General features: G+C 39.7%; 1 long non-coding RNA gene across 1 annotated transcript; it reads right to left on the reverse strand.

Annotated features, from left to right (window-relative positions):
• Positions 1-190: 190 nt before the first annotated feature.
• LOC118174049 lies at positions 191-11823 on the reverse strand. The gene is made up of 3 exons (XR_004754516.1): positions 10324-11823; positions 9454-9707; positions 191-920 (listed from the first exon to the last, which is right to left on the reverse strand). It is a non-coding gene; the product is annotated as an uncharacterized LOC118174049 (long non-coding RNA).
• Positions 11824-16248: the final 4425 nt, after the last annotated feature.

Consider the following 16248-nt stretch of genomic DNA (forward strand, 5'->3'; position numbering starts at 1 on the left):
GATGAATCTACTTCTTTAAATGAAAAGCTCTGTCCAGAAAAAGATATTCCAATACAGAGCTCAAAGATGTGTACCAGCAGGTACACTCCTGTTAGGCTTTCTTTGTGAAAATACAATTTCCTAAAGGGAAGACAAACCCCTTGCAGTACAGTCACAGTTCACCTCCCCACCCACTCCAGGGAAGTTTCACTGAGTACTTCATCTCACTTTTTATTAAGTCTTTTTGCTTCAGTCAGAGCAGCTGAAGCAATCAACTGCAGTGGCACCACAGAACTAAATAAAAGAAGATGCCTGAACAACTTCATTGCAAACTCCTTAGGGCATGAAGGTACACATGATATGGACAATCATGTTGTTGCAGATATCCTAGAAAAAAGGCCAAATTCATCAGGGTTCTTAGCTAGAGTCCCAACTGCATTGAATCCAGCTGTTTAGTACAGGACCAATTCATCCCATTGTCACCTTCTCTAAAGACATTACCTCCAAATTGTGTTGGAGTATCAGTCAGCACAAGTAGACCTCTGGAATCACACTACCTCTTCTAAAGAGATTTCTTCTGAAGCTTCAGTCAGCACAATCAGGAAAAAGAATTGCTTGCTCTGTAGATCTAGAATTTGTCCGTCCTCAAAATTTAGCATGATTTTCACTGCAATATTAAGTTCTAGTGGAGTTTTCCTGTGCTGGATATACTTCTGCCACTGAAAATATAGCAGAAGGTAGAACACTCCACTACAGAGAAATTCATTAGCTGAAGACAGATGATGGACACTCACAAAGCAGCAGGACACAGTTCTCAGCAACTGATTAACTGAGTCAGAAGTCAGAACTGTCCATTTTGTCAAAGTTCATTCTTAAACAGCAGAGAACACAGTTTTCTTCCTGTACCTTGGTCATCTAACATGCAAGTGCAGACACAAGGCCTGTGAGAAATACAGCATGTAAGTATCTAAAAGGGGGAAGATTCATCTTCAACAGTGTTTGTGTTAGGACCCCAGTCTGCTGTGATACATCACATTTGAACTATTCCAAATGATATGGTTGTGCTTGTGCTTGAGACAATCAAATACACGGAGGTATAGCCAGTGGTGAAAATGACATAAATCTGGCTTATTCTAGCCTTGAAACATGTCTTTTTTTTTTGCAATATTTAGTGGCAGATACAATATTTCAAAGACATACTAGTTTGAGTATATTCTGTCCTCCAAAACCAACAGCAGTGTGCTAGCTGCAAGCAGCCACTATTACTTATGTTCTGACATTTAGTCAAAACATCACTTCCTTAGCTCCCCAATAACAATGAGCAACCAGAAAATTTAATGCTTGAGACTCTTGAGACAAGTGGTCTGCCCACTGTTGGTTATGGGTACAATTAAAAGTGACTAGCCCCCAAAATGCAGAGTAAGTCATACCCTGCTTACTTCTGTCTAGGCCTTTCATACAGGTCCTAGAATGACTCATGCAAAACAGAAAAGCCTGTTGTAATAACCCAGCCAATAACTAAGAGGTCCACAAATTTCAGTGCTGACCTGTCTGCCATGCTTAGACGCATCCAACTCCTCACATCTCTGCAGTTGCATGACACCCACACGTCTATGCAGATACACAAATGATATCTCCCAGGGATAAAACCTGGGCTAGACCTAGGCCCACTAGAAGACAATCAGAAGTAGTTAGTATTTCAAAAAAGGCTGAACTCCTGTTCACACTACACTTCCCAAGTGAGTCACTCAGGGGCAAAGTCATCAGGATAACTGGGCTGCCCGCAGCACCATTTCAATAGGCGATATTTTACCATAAAACCTTAGTTTGAACAACCTTTTTTTAATCATAGGAATGTGCCTCAGATAAAATGCAAAAGATCAGCATAGCTATCACAGTCCAGAAGATAACACCTAATGTGAACTGGATTATATTAGACTTCCTTTACACAAAGAGGCAGTGGTAAGAGAAGAGTACATGCACAGCAGTAAAGAACAAAGTACTGATCTTATTTTAAGTGGCAAATGCTACCAGTGCTGCACATGGCTCTCCATGTATAAGTCCATTGATTAAACAGGTCCCACATTTTACTACTGGTTCTTTGATATCCTTTACACTCTGTACAAAGAGCGTGGTCTCGTCCTTTTAGAGGATGTTCTTACTAAACAGTCTGCCCATGCACCAGTCCCAGAATGTGCTATGCAACTGAAGTTCCATAAACATTCAGTGCTTGGAAATCCATTCCTTCTCAGGAAATCAGGTGTAAAGGTCCCTTCTGCATGTATTTGATTAGATGTTCTGAAAATGATCTCAGTACCTCTCATGAGGCTGAGAATTAGGCAAGAATCTTCTTTTCTGTGCTGTCTTTGGACAGCTTTTCAACTTCCTTCATTGTCAGCTTTTGCCAGAGCCTTGCACTTTAAGCTTCTCTGCACATCTCCATGCTCCTGTAATGTTGTTCAAGTTGATGCTTATTAATGCTTCCTATTAAAGTCTTCCAGAATAAAATCTTCCCTAATTAGTAATGTTGGAGTGCCTTTTCCATTATTCATTAGAAAGAAAAAAATGGGCTAGTCCTTTGCTGCATCTTCCAGAGAACAGAATTATTGAGGTTACTCTGATATAGTTCAAGTGTCTCCAGCTGCAGCTGTAAATTTCCACTCAGGTTTTCTGCCATTCGTCTTTCTCAAAATCACATGCTCTGGCTGCTAATCTTCCTTGCACATTCCCCCTTATGTACTGCCCACAGCACACAGGCACAACACTTGCTTCCAGAGGCACATGTAAAAAAGCACAAGTCCTTTTGCATTTACAACATACTGCAACATACCTGTGCACATGCAAATAAATAGTTTCACACCACCACAAAGCCTGTTGCACTGGCCTATTCCCTTTGGGAGCAAAGAGAAGGGAGACACAGTAATCACAGATTTGTGCACGTAAGAATTAACACCCCTACACTCAACATTAGACACTACTGAAGACAATACACTCCTGCTCTGGAATTTTTTTCAGTTAACAGGTGTTTTGTCATGGGACAACACATTAGAAAAGAATTAAGGATGGCAACAAAAAACACCAGATTCCAACAGAAAAATAGAGTCTTTAGGCTAATTCCCTAAATTCCCATTCCCTAATTCGTAATTTAGCAATTAACTAATTCCCATTCCATCCATAGCCAAAGAGGACAGAACTATCATTTGCCTTTGTGCTGAAAATACTAATTGATCTGAGAAGTGTTCAATGTTCTCCACATGCAGAGAATGCGGTGGTAGTGGAGAGACATTTGTCAGTTCACATATGTATCCAGGCAAGGCAGGTGGAGAGAGGTAGAGGTGGGAATTAGCAATTTAGGAAAATGCCTCTCCTGGCAGAGGTGAATAAAGTGTTTCTGATATATTCAGTCTTATGAATCTGACCTGCTGGTGGAAGTGACCCACAGAAATAAGAAATACAGGCAATGGCCATGAGTACCACGATGATATCTGCCTATTAAGTCAAATGTGATTTAAGGTAAGCTTTTAGCTCACAAAAAAAAAAAAAAAAAGCACTGAGGGGAAAATATATGTAAAAGACGTTGCAGTTTTTTGCCTCATACATGGAGTCTTCTGCCATTTTTCATTTCATCCCTTTCATCACAGTGCAATCCGGCCTGGAGCTAGGACCTGGCAACACTCAAGTAATATTTACTTGAGGGATTTCAGAAGTCTTCTATTGCAAAACTTTTTTTTTTTTTTAAACACCAGAGAGACAGCCTTTTGGAAGGCATTGAACAATATCAAATCCCAGGGATATGCAATGAATTGGTAGAGTTTCCTTCTGAACTGCTAACCACAGCAGGCAAAGTGCGTGCAAATGATTTTCCCACCTCTAACAGCAGCCTCCTTTTCACTGGGGAGAGGAAGAGAGGGATTCAGGGTTCCAGTTTGGTTGTCATCCCTTGGGCTCCTAGGGTCTTGTCTAACACGCAGCTAGATCAACTGAATAAGGAATTCAAGTGTCTGTCTCCTCATCCCCCCCCCAACTTGGAAAGTGATAGCTTGTTAAAATGAAAGTAGATGTCCAAAACGCACCTATTTCTGACAGCTCCTTTCTCTAGAATTATGGGGGAATTTATGGTTTAGATGCTTAGCATCAACTGCAGACACTTCACTGTAAGAAACTTGGGCACTTGACACAGGCTGCTTTTGTACTCAGTGCAGATGCTGAAAATACCCTGAAGTAAACTCCTTGAACTCCTTCTGCATTTCCCTGGAGCAAATGGCCCAGTCAGTCACTAGCATCCTCAGCTTGTCATGTAATTATCAAAGCACTTCTCCCCTTAGGCTTCCTCATTTTCCACAAACACATAGTTTTTCACGTAATCATGGAAGTAGGGCAGTTTCTTGACCTTGTCTCAAGACTTGAAGGGATTTACTGAGCTACAGTCAAAGAACTTTTGCAGTCCTCAGTTACTCCATAGTAGAACAAACCCCATTGAAATCCATATGTATTTTGATTGAACAAGAACAAAGGAGCAGAGAACAGATTTAAAATAAATTAAAATTATTTCTCTGCCACAGGCTAAAAAAATACCCCTTCCCATGGGCTTTGAGTTTGATTTGTATTTCAATAAAAATAAATCAAAGTGGACAGATTAGCGTGTTTTGAAGTGCAAATGCTTTGAAAACATTAAAGGACAATTAACAACGTGGCATGTTCTTATAGTTATTTTTGGTTATTATTTTTTATTTACCCTTTTTTCTTAAGTGATCACATGTATCCTATGTGCCTGATGGAAAGTTCTGCTCTCTGCAATAAAATAGCTGTAAGAAATGAATTGAGAATTTCTTCTCAACATTATCTTACCACTGAACAATGCAAAGCAGCTATTTGAAATACCTGTGTAATTTAAACGTTGATCCCAAGGCACATCCTAAAGCCTCTAAAAGCTACTGAGTTGTTTTGGCCAAACCTGAATAGAAGTAAAAAGCAGCAAACTGTTTTTCAAGTGATAGTCAGATGCTGGGTTTTGAGGGTTTGTTTCTGATCTCACTTAACCAAATGAGAGACAAGAGAAGCACCTGAGACGGGGGTTACCTCAAAACTGGAAGGAAAAGCGTGACTTGAACCAGACCCAGACATGGTTTGGGGAGGTAGGGTGCCTATTCATAATTAATAAGGCAGTATTGTGGTTCCAGATTAATTGGCAATGAATAGACAGTAAACAAAATACTTGCAGACTGCTTAGGGTAAACACACCTAAGCTCAGCAGCAGTGTAGAACAGTTGACCTTCACGAGTTCTCACAAAACAGTTTCGCACAAAAACATTTCATATTTTATTTACATTTTTCTGAGAAAGCCCCAGCCCTGAATACCCCTCTTATGCTGCTTCCAGAAGCCTGCTAACACTAGAATGGATGTGTCCCCACATATGGCATCCAATATATGGATTGTCAGCTTTACCCTGACACCAGCCTCTGACCGACGGCAGATCTCCATCCTCTACTACAAAGGTCTCAAACCACATGAGGCAAATCCCTGACATCTTCCACTTGAAAACTGAGCTAAACATGATTGATTTTTTTTTCCTAACATGGAAAACTGAGTAAACAGAACTTTTAAGCTCTTTGCTTTTATTTCTTCAAATGTTTAAGGACTGAAGAAGTGCTTTTTCTTTGAAATGGATCATAAGATCTTATGAAAGCCAAGCAAAGAGAAGGAAGAGAGCCAGAAAGGCTTTCAATGTGTCTGAGTGCTAAGGAACAAAGACCTTTCTAAATTCTTTAGACCACTCTGTGTTCCTCCCAAGATAACTTCATGTCAGTATTAGAGGGAGAGCTTAAAGCCTGAGTATGGCTCCAGCTTCAAGTTCGTCCAGACCTCAGAAATATTTAGAGCCTGGTTTTGAGAACCAGTCTCATTTGAAAGATGGACATTTCACAAATTGCAGACCTAGATTATATGTTAAATTCAGCTAGAGGCTAACAGTAGACATTTGTCTGGTATCATCTGCAGACACTCTGAGGAAGCTGACAAACTTCAGTGAGCTAAGATTTATTTCACAAAATATTTGAAATCCTTCAGAGAACAGCAATCATTTGTGTAAAGATTAAAGCTCTGAATTCAGGTCTAAAAAGGGAAAGGCAATAGAGAAATAACTTTATGGTCTCTAATTTCCCAAACATATCATGTAAATAATAGTACACGCATTACTGTGTTGATCTAATAAGGTATATTAAATCTCCCCATGAAGTGTGCCTGGGATAGATTGCTTCTCTTACTGCTATTTCTTGTTGCTAGGGAAGCATAATAACAAATATGCTTCATTGGGATATATCAAGAAAGAATTTGGCCCATATTAGTAGAGGAATACGCCCTCTACACACCCACTAACTTAATTTGTCCCTAAAGATAAAGGACAGACACAAGCTTTGCATTGTATAGGGACCACCATTGCACCCCCCTTTCACAAATCAGGAAAAAAGTGGTAGGCATTTTTAGTAGTCCCATCTGCCTTCCAGGAATTATCTTCTGTGAGATCAAGCAACATAGTCCTCTATTATGAGGACTAAGTGCTCTTCACAAGTCATTTTAGTACACTAATACTACCTTCATACCTAGGAATGGCTTCACTCTAATGGGGGAGAACCATTTAATCAGTTCTAAAATGATCATTTAAGATCCTATTTACATACTCAGGACATACAATAACTGCACATCTGAAGCTAGCTATGCAGCACCACTTTTTCCTTAAAAAATGATATTTGTGTAGAAGTTGAGAATATTAACCCTGTCTTTTGCAATTTCACAGCCATCTTAAGTGACATGGGAGGGCCAAAAAATTACCCTTTCCAAATTACAGCCCCAGGCAATGTTAAAGTAGCCTAAAGAAATGTCACATGCCTAAAGAAAGCCTGTGGCGTGAAGACCACACGGACACCAGGGCTTTTTTAGACTCAGTAACTGCTACTACTTTATTGATGACAATAACTTAACTCTCTTATTGAGGACAGGCTCCCTTCTTATAGCATTTGCCCCACAGCAGTACTTTTCTATTCCTTGGTCAACAACTTTGCCCAGCAACAGCAAACCCCCAGCAACTTCCATGTTGTAACAGCTGGAGAACAAGCAGTCGAAGCAGAACAAGTGGAGAACAAGAGACCGCAATGATCCTGAATCACCCTTCTTTGCTCCTTCTAAACTCTTTACATTCCTGCTGGCCTCATCGTTAAGAGTCCAACGTTATCACCATGGGGCTTGTCGACCCCCATGGCCATTCTCCCACAAAAACCTGACATTCACATTTTAATTTTCACCCCACCCCAGTCACAGAGGTCTTTTCCAAAGGCAGCTTTTACACACCTGCTTGTAGTATGTAACTGATTTTAAAAGCACACTTCAGCCTTAAAAGGACAAGAAAAAAGATGACGTATTTTCCTTACATTTTTCATAGGCTCAAGAACCTCAAAAAAAAAAATGGCTTGATAAGCTCAACAGGTGGCTGATAGAGGAAGCCCATCTGTTGGCCACCACGTGCTGCCTTGCACCATAGTCACCAGCTGGATGCTCAGACATGCCCATGCTCAGCCCTTCTCAAACCCATGGCCATGAAATACTCAAATACCTATGATAGCTCAGGTGCTTACTTATCAGTTAGAGACATACTGGCATTTGTAAGTGCCAAGACCCTTGCTACAAGTAACCACAGCCATTACAGTGATGAGAAAATACAAAAGGCAATGTTTGAAAGCTGAAAAACAAATTCCACAACTATAAATGTACGCCTACTAAGGACATACCACATCCCAGAAGTGGTTACAGAAAATAGTATTACTTAAAATTCAGAACCATGCTGTTTCTGCTTTCTTGGAGGCACTGTCACCTTGTATTCAGACATTCAGGATTTAGAAATGCAGCTACAAAGATTAAATGCAACCTAAAGGCCAGATAAGAGCCTCGCTCTGTACACAGCCTGTGGAGAAGTGAGAAGCCAGCCTTTGCCAGCACTCCCAGCTCTTACAGAACTTGGCTCTGCTCCAGCACAAGACCCTTTAGCTTCACCTGGAGGATGCAGCCAAGAATCATCTTCAACAAGAAAAGCACATTTTAAATGCTGTTCTGGTACACTATGGACCTGATTCTCTACCTTTTCTATTACTTATATCTAAAGTGTTTAGCACAGCTATACCAGGCTGAGTTCATTTCATCTATCAAGAGCAACACACTGACATTGAACTGCAGCCCTCAAGAATTAAATGTGTGCATCATGACAGCTTGCACTATAGAATGAGAATGAGCTGGAATTAGAGGAGTCTCTCTCCTCTGCAAGTGGAGCATAACATGGGCTGCACAACACTGAAGTACAATTGCACTCTGTAATCTCTTTTCACAGATGTGAATACCAGACTGTCATGAAAATTGACCATAGTTTAATATACCAACGAGGCTGATATGATGAATATGTTTTAGGCCATTAATCATGTTTAATCCATTAGCTTTTAGGATAACACAGTATCAAAAGCAGAAGCAGTTACTATGGTATGTAAAATACTTTCCAAACACTAAAACTTTTGTGAGGGAGCCCCAGTAGCTTTGCTTTCCAAATGTATTTTCTCTTTATGAATTCAGCAGAGAGTATCACTTGCCCAGTTTCAGCAAAACTGCAGCCAGATGTCAGCTTTGATCTCATCACCATGTAACGAGGACAGATAAAGGACAAATAGGTTACACTGCACTTCAGCAATGGGAAGAATTAACTTCCCTGTTCCTTGCAGCACCATCTGGGTTTGGCAAAGTTAATTCTCATCCATGTCAAGAGTTCATTCAAGGAAATAATTTTGTTTTCCAAATGCTATTGCTTCCTGTTTTTTCTGGATATGTAATGCCTGATCCCTTGACCTACTCCTTCTGTCCTGATTATTCATACTTTAAGCATCTTAAAACAAAAAGTACTGCAGAAAAATGCTAGAATTAGTGCAAGGCATTTAAAGCATATTTTTAATATGCAAAGTAATATTCTATGATACATTTCTCCTACAGTTCTGCAGACTGAAAAGAGAGCACTACAATTCTCTAGTCAGAGCTATACAAAAAAAAAAAAAAAAAAAAAAAAAAAAAAAAAGAAAACCACCTGCATTTCAGACCTGCTTCCTGACTGATGCCACCCCTGCTCCTGCATAGGAGAAGCGGCCGCATGCTACCTCATAGCACCCTAAAGACAGAAAATACCAGGCAACGCTTCCAGAACTTCCAGAGAATTTTAAGATCAAACAATACAGGAAGAGAAAGCATGATTATTTCAGCAGATAAAGCCTAAGCTCTAAAAGCAAACAGGTCACAACCACTCCAGCCACCCACTTCTCACCTTCCTCCATCAAGACAGTAGTGGGTCACCAACTCCTTTCTTAAATATATACTACATTTCAAAGCATCCAAAAGCCAAAGTGTTTCAACCACCCATCATCTCCTCACCCAGATGCCCCCAGCAGTACCTTTGCCTTGATGGTTGCCTCCATACAGCTGAGCAGTCTTTGTAGTGCAGCAGCTCGTTATTCCAAAGTACCTCCTGCAGTAGCTCAGACTTTCATCAATTGCCCTGGGTCACCTTCCTGATTTATATATTGGCTGCAGGGTGGAGCTGGAGGGCAGGCAGTTCTCTTTGAGGGCCTGTTGCACTGTGGAAGACCTTTGTGTCTAGCAGGCACATGGGTCCTTACAATGAGAACCTGCCAAAAATGTTTTGCTGCTGGCAAAAACAAACAAACAAAAATTAAATAAAATTATGTAGAATTTGATTACATTCTCCATTCCTTTTATTTTTAAATGGAAGTTGTATTGTGATTTGAAAACAATCATTCATGGTCATAGCAATATCTAATTTCTGACTTTCTTAACCAGTTGTTTTAGACTGTATTTGTTATATTTTCACTTTCATGTCTCTAATTTTTTTGTTTCAGTATGTCCAAGACAATGATGCATGGATGATATGTCATATCATATTATCTTCATGTATGATCTTCTCATTTTAAGCATACAGGAAGCATGACAGATTATAACATATTTTTTCATCAAATTTATTGTAAAAATATTTAAGGACAGCTGCTAATTAGCACAGATCTAAAACACCTTTTTTTAGATCAAAGTGTCCCCTGTTTGAGTTTGTAATGAAATAGGCTAAGACTTTGAAGAAGAAAAGAAGTATATTAATTAGAGAAAAGAAAAAGTTGTCAGTGTCTGTGGATTAGCCTGTGCTCTTTTTTTAAGTACAGTTTCATGGACTTTCAGTTTCACTGGAAATGCTGACATAACAAAACTTCCAGGAAAATAGATATTCAAAGTTTCAAATTGCTCTTGAAACTTACTGTAACTTACTCTACTAGTGGTTGCTCCATCTTATTGGTTCCAGGCATCAAAGGACTTCATCTGCAAATGCAAGTGACAACCATGTTTTCTGTGCTGTCATTTCTGCCAGCTTCCCAACAGGTTTATTGAACTGTCTTCATGTCTTTGCATAAAGACTCAAAATATGGTAGCGTCAGGGACATTCTCTGCTGCATTTTATCTTACCACAGCATATAAAATTAATGGAGAAAACACAATTACGGCCTTCATGGTTGGCAATTCTAGAGTTACATTCCCCCAGATGGATAACATATCTGGGGAGCTTGGCAAGACACAAAGATCATGTTTGCGGTTCCTGGAAATCTGTGGGAGACCCACTGCTGCGAATTTTACCCAGTGCGTTTTATGTTGTTGGAGACATATGTTTCACTTCTCCTGGTGTGAGCTCGATGGCGTGGTGTGGCTTTACATCATTTCCCTCTTTTGCTTGCTGTCACAAGGAATATCTACAATAGCTTAGAAAGTGCACTTTGTTACAGTGTAAGCGTGTGTGCGAGAACACCAAAACCCAATGGGAAATCACAAATCTTAGCAGGGTGAGGAAAAAATGTCCTCTACAGATATTTTAGATGCATCACTGGGGGTGTCAGTCTGCACACAGAAGTGCCAGATCTGAAACTGGTTTTGACAGAGCTGTGAGGTTTCCCCTTAAGGTGCAGGAATTTTGCAAGAGGAAATAATGTAAAGCAGGTCACGATTTTAGGTTAATGGACAGCAATGTGTGTGGTACTTGACCAAGCAGTAGTTCTGTAGTATTTGACATGGCTGTGCTGTATAGGGCAGGCAAATGATGATGAGAAAGAGTGCTTGCCTCTGTAGTCATGGGAAGGATTTTAACCCTGAAGCTATCTTAGATCTCACTGTTACTGTTTCTAACTGCTTTTATAGGTCATTTCATTATTGTCTTATTGTAAAAGACGGAACTCATTAGTATGCAGGAGCTAAAATCCTTTACATTTTAAAACGCTAATTTTTAGGTGTCCATATGGCAATAAAATCAGGCTTTGAGCCATCCATCCATATCTTTATATGTCTGTCTATATAAAAAAAAAAACAATTTTGTGGTCTAGTGAGTAGGACACTGAACTGGGAGTTGAAGCTGGGTCTGTTCCTGTATCTGCCATTGACTTTGGGAGTAGGAACATGAACACATTATTATGGGGTACACTTTGCTGTGTAGATGGCAGATGCCATCTACTCTTGAGTAATGGCCCCAAAATAAACTTCTATCCTACAGAAAAGCAAAATAATTCAGCCCTTTAATGAAAACAAGAACTGCTGCTCATTGTTGATTGTGAGGTACCACAGTTGCCCATCAGCTGAGTTACAGTCCCGGCTGGTCATTGTTGGGAGTTTTGCATCCCCAGATAAAGCTTGTTTCTGTGGCTATTTAATTTCTCTGCTATTTGGACAAGATATTTGCATCTCTGTGCATCTCTTTTCTTTCCGTCTCTTGTATTTGTACTGCTAACCCTTTTGCCAGGTTAAAATTTCTCACTGTGTATAAAGATCTGGGGCAAAGGGAAGGAATTAGGGCAGGGAGGATGCAGGCTCTACCAGGGGTCCTGAGTGCAGCCATCTATCAGTTACAAGAACAGTGAATGACATCTCTGACTTTTAACAGAGACACTTTCTGGTGAAGAAGTAAAAAATAAATAAAAATTTACAGCATCTTAATGTACCATAAAGCATTAATATTCGACCAATATAGACAGATGCGGATGTAGCATCATTACTGCTTTTCCTCAGCTCTTATTCTTGAATTTTTACTCCTCTGTGTTCACTTTCCTGTGGCATTTTCCCTGTTGGATTTAAATTTGTTTTCAAACAGACAAATGAGGATGTGCTTTCTTTAGCTGAAGACTTTGGATGACACTGGAGCTGCTCTACCTGGTGTGATAGGAACAGCATGTTCCGGCTGAGACACTGAAGATGGTTCCTGTTGGGATAGCTTAATTGTGTTTCTGCTAATTATCTTTCTATATAAGTCTTACTTTGCTTTAGCAAAGTGGCTCGAAGTCAAAACCTGCTAAATAAGTATTTCTAAATTCTGCCTTTCATCTCTGTCCGTATTCTTTATTCAGCCCCTGGTTGGAAGAGATAGATCTAAGCCTTTAGCTCTTCTCAGACAGAATTTGTGAAACGTGGACCATTTATACTGGTTTGTGTTCAAAGAGCATCACCAAAGTTGGCCTCTGCTCCCAAGATGAAATGGACCTATCTGCTCTGCTCCATGCAGAAAGGTTTCTTAGAAAATGATAAACTTGTAATATTCCACCCCGAATCAGCAATCTCTAAATTCCTTTTCCTGGTATAGGAAACATTTCACCATGGGCAGGGAACATGGGCTATGTAGCCTGCAAAAAGCTATTTTTGCCTTGCTGATATCTCTGAATCTACACTGGGGCTGGTCAGTGATTAAAGATCGGTCAATATGTACTGGCTAAATGAGTGGCTGTTTTTTTTGTCTCATCTGAAGTCCTCTTCTAAGCTGAAGCCCCAAAAGGCTTTTGTTCCTAGGAAAACAAATTAATAAGAATTCTCTTCTTCTCGTTATTTAAGTCTTTTTTCCCCAAAAACAAAAACACTATCTGCAACTGCTGAAGCCAAGAACTGACATGAATAATTCATTCTAATTTCACACCATTTAAGCTACTTTACTAGCTTCTAATTAACATGTGTAGATTATTTAAGGACAAGAAAATTGCTTTTAAATGCAGGTAAGAGTAAGCTGACTATCCCTATATATTATGTGATTTGATGCCTTCTCAGAATCCAGCTGGGCTGGTGAATTTTCCAGGGTCATAGTAGCTGAAGAAGAAAGCTTGTTTTTTCAAGAGTGGGCTAATGACATCACTGCAGATACCATTAAATATGTAGGATATGATGCAGACTGGTGTTTTTTTCAAGTACAGTATTTTAACTGCCATTTCACCAGCCTGCTCTGGCAGCAGAGACATTCAGTTACACAGGCCAAGACTTCCTCTGTCATTCCCACATTGCTTTGGAGTTGGGTTTTAATTCTGTGTTCTCCTCCTCTGTCACCACAAGTGGGATATAAGGAGAACACATAACAAAAGCTTGGAGGAACACAATGCCTATAAGTGAGCAGTGCAACAATTCAACCCAGTTGGGTGCGCTCAAGATTTTTGCTTTGTTTTTTTTTTTTTTTCTCTTTGAGCATCCAGTAGAGTCAATTTGAGTGTCTATTTCACTGGAAAATAAAGCTGTCTTCACTAGAAAATTATGGCATCTATGTCTGTTGTGATGATGTGGGGAAGACAGACCTGAATGCCAGAAAGTCTTAAATCCCTTTTTTTCCAGAGTAGACGATCTGGTGTTCTTTTTGGCTGAGATGTTCCTTGGAAACCATTCATCAGGAATTACTATAAGTGGGATAGTGTGCATCTTGACTTGCTTTTCTCTTCCCAGTTTTGAGGCTTGGAAATACTCCTACATTCCAGTTCCTGTTGACCCAAAAAAGCATCTGTCTGGACTTTCAGCCAGAGACCCTTCATTCTCAGAGACCAGGCAGCTGTGGTAAATGGTGTTACCAAAGCAGAGCTCAGTGCTGCAGCCTGCTCACAGGTGGATATATTTCCATTCAGCTTACAAAAGCAGCACAAGCACCTAAATGTCCTTGTGAGAATTTTAAAAAGTATTCTCAGATGTTTAGAGATAATGATAAGCTATGATAGGATATGTCAGATAATGACAAGTAGACACTTCTGAATATTTGGCCAACAAAAAGCCTTCTGACACTTTTACACCCTTCCTCCATATAACGTCCACTGGGGTGTGTGGCTCACTGTCTTCCCATAGCTTTTCTTGCCCTATACATGTGAATACCATACTTGCACTGTGGCTGGGCCACAGGTGTATTAAAAGTCATAATACTACATTATTTTCAAAAGGATCAGCCTTCTGCTGGGAAACTTGGGTTTCTTAGGCTGTTCTTAGCCTTTACACACAGAATGGGATGTATCCATCCTCATGTGGAGGAAGAGTAATAGAAACCCTTTGTCAAGGCCTCTTTTGTAGACTGCAAAAGAGCTAGACCACTTAGAGTACTCGCTGTCTCATCCTACAGCAGTCATTGAACATTGATAGATCGCAATGTGGGAGTACTTATTTCTTCCCCTGGAGAAAAGGAGCTTGAATAGGTAGCACAGAAGTGGATGTTTGCACTGGAGGTGAGAAGAATCAAACACAGGATCCCTCTAGTTGACATCTATCTGCCATGAGTCTGTATGTGTGTGGGGGGGTCATTATAATTCTTAATTCTTAAAAATTAAAGCCCAAAGCAAAATGGTCACCTTACTATCCAAACTGGAAAGAGATTTGTATGGAGAGCTGGCCTGAATGTTGACCAGCATGAATAGTGAACCTACTTTAAGCTCAGTAAACGGGATAATTATACTTAAATTTTATTTTGTAATTAAAAAGATGAATCATTATACATTATACATCATACATTAAATGAATCAGATTTTATCTTCAAATAAAGTTAATCTGAAGGCCAGGGTTTTATCATTGCTAAAGGAAACAGTGCTTATCAGATTAATGACAAGTGCATTTTTAGGCTGATTAGTTAAAAAAATATATAAAAAAAGAAATAAAACGATACATATATAGAAAAATCTGAGCATTTCCATACCATTAAATAAGAAGTCGGATAATAAAATTCTCATTAATCTGCAGAGACCTACTTATTTTTGTTTTCTCTTTAGGAAATAGTTCAACTTAGCAAACAGGCAGAGGCAAAACTTAGGTTCAGGCAAGGTTTTAATTGCCTGTTAATGTTTTGCCAAGTCCATTGTAATGCTTCTGAAAAGCTCCTACTTCTCACATGCCCTTTATCTGGCTGATTCTCATTGATAGATCAGAGAGGCATGCTGGTGTGTGTTTTGGCAAGCATTACCCTGATAAAAAAAAAAAAAAAAAAAAAAAAAAAAAAAAAAAAGATTTTTTTTAAATTTAAGATAACTGAGGAAAGACTGCACTGAATTAATTTTTCTTTGTGGAGGCAAATAGCTGAGAGGCTGATGGGAAGCGTCATAAATACCAGCTATTTCTTCCTATCTCCAGCAGAAAGATGTTTGATTGTCAGCTGGGGTTGATGGTGATGACAATGATTTAATACTTCAGGACCTAGCAGTCCCATCTGGAATCACATGGTGCTTACTGCACAAAAACACACGGAGAAGCAGACCTTCATCTGAAGACTGCAGGCCCCAGCCCTGCAGTAACTCTGTGCCTTGCTTATTTTCACTAATCTGCCTAAAATTAAACACGGATAAATATTTGCCAGATTGAAACACAAATGGACAGAACAGGCAAAAGAATGAGAGAGGGGAAGAATTATCCTCATTTCACAGCTGCCCTGATCTTCTGGCTCTGAGTTTATCTGTGCATAAAGCCAGCATAAATCACTCCTGATCTGGATCAGATGTGTCCTGCTGGGCAAGCAGCAGAGCACAGATCGAAGATTAATGATCACCAAAGCAGAGACCTGGGCCACTCCGCCAGGAGAAGATGAAGCACCCTCTGGGGGACTCTGTCTCTCCTTGCCAACAGCAGGAGTCTATGCAGAAAGCTTGGAATAGACACCAAATTTTAGATAGCTGAAGTTAGGTCAGATGAATTTCCCTCCTGAGGAGTTAAGTGGCTTGACCAAAATCAAACATGAAGTCTTGGGCATAAATTAAGCTCCGTACTCGTGAAAATAAAGGAATAGAGTTTTTCAGACTGTAGAAAAGTGTTAATAAAATACTCAAAATTTCACAAGTTCAGGGCTAACACTGCTAATTGTTCATGCTAGCTTTTGTACAAATTCACTGAGAACATATAAACAGCAGCATTAATTTTGCATGCCCATTTTTAGT

Source organism: Oxyura jamaicensis, chromosome 13 (assembly GCF_011077185.1).
Source record: "Oxyura jamaicensis isolate SHBP4307 breed ruddy duck chromosome 13, BPBGC_Ojam_1.0, whole genome shotgun sequence".
Taxonomy (NCBI): domain Eukaryota; kingdom Metazoa; phylum Chordata; class Aves; order Anseriformes; family Anatidae; genus Oxyura; species Oxyura jamaicensis.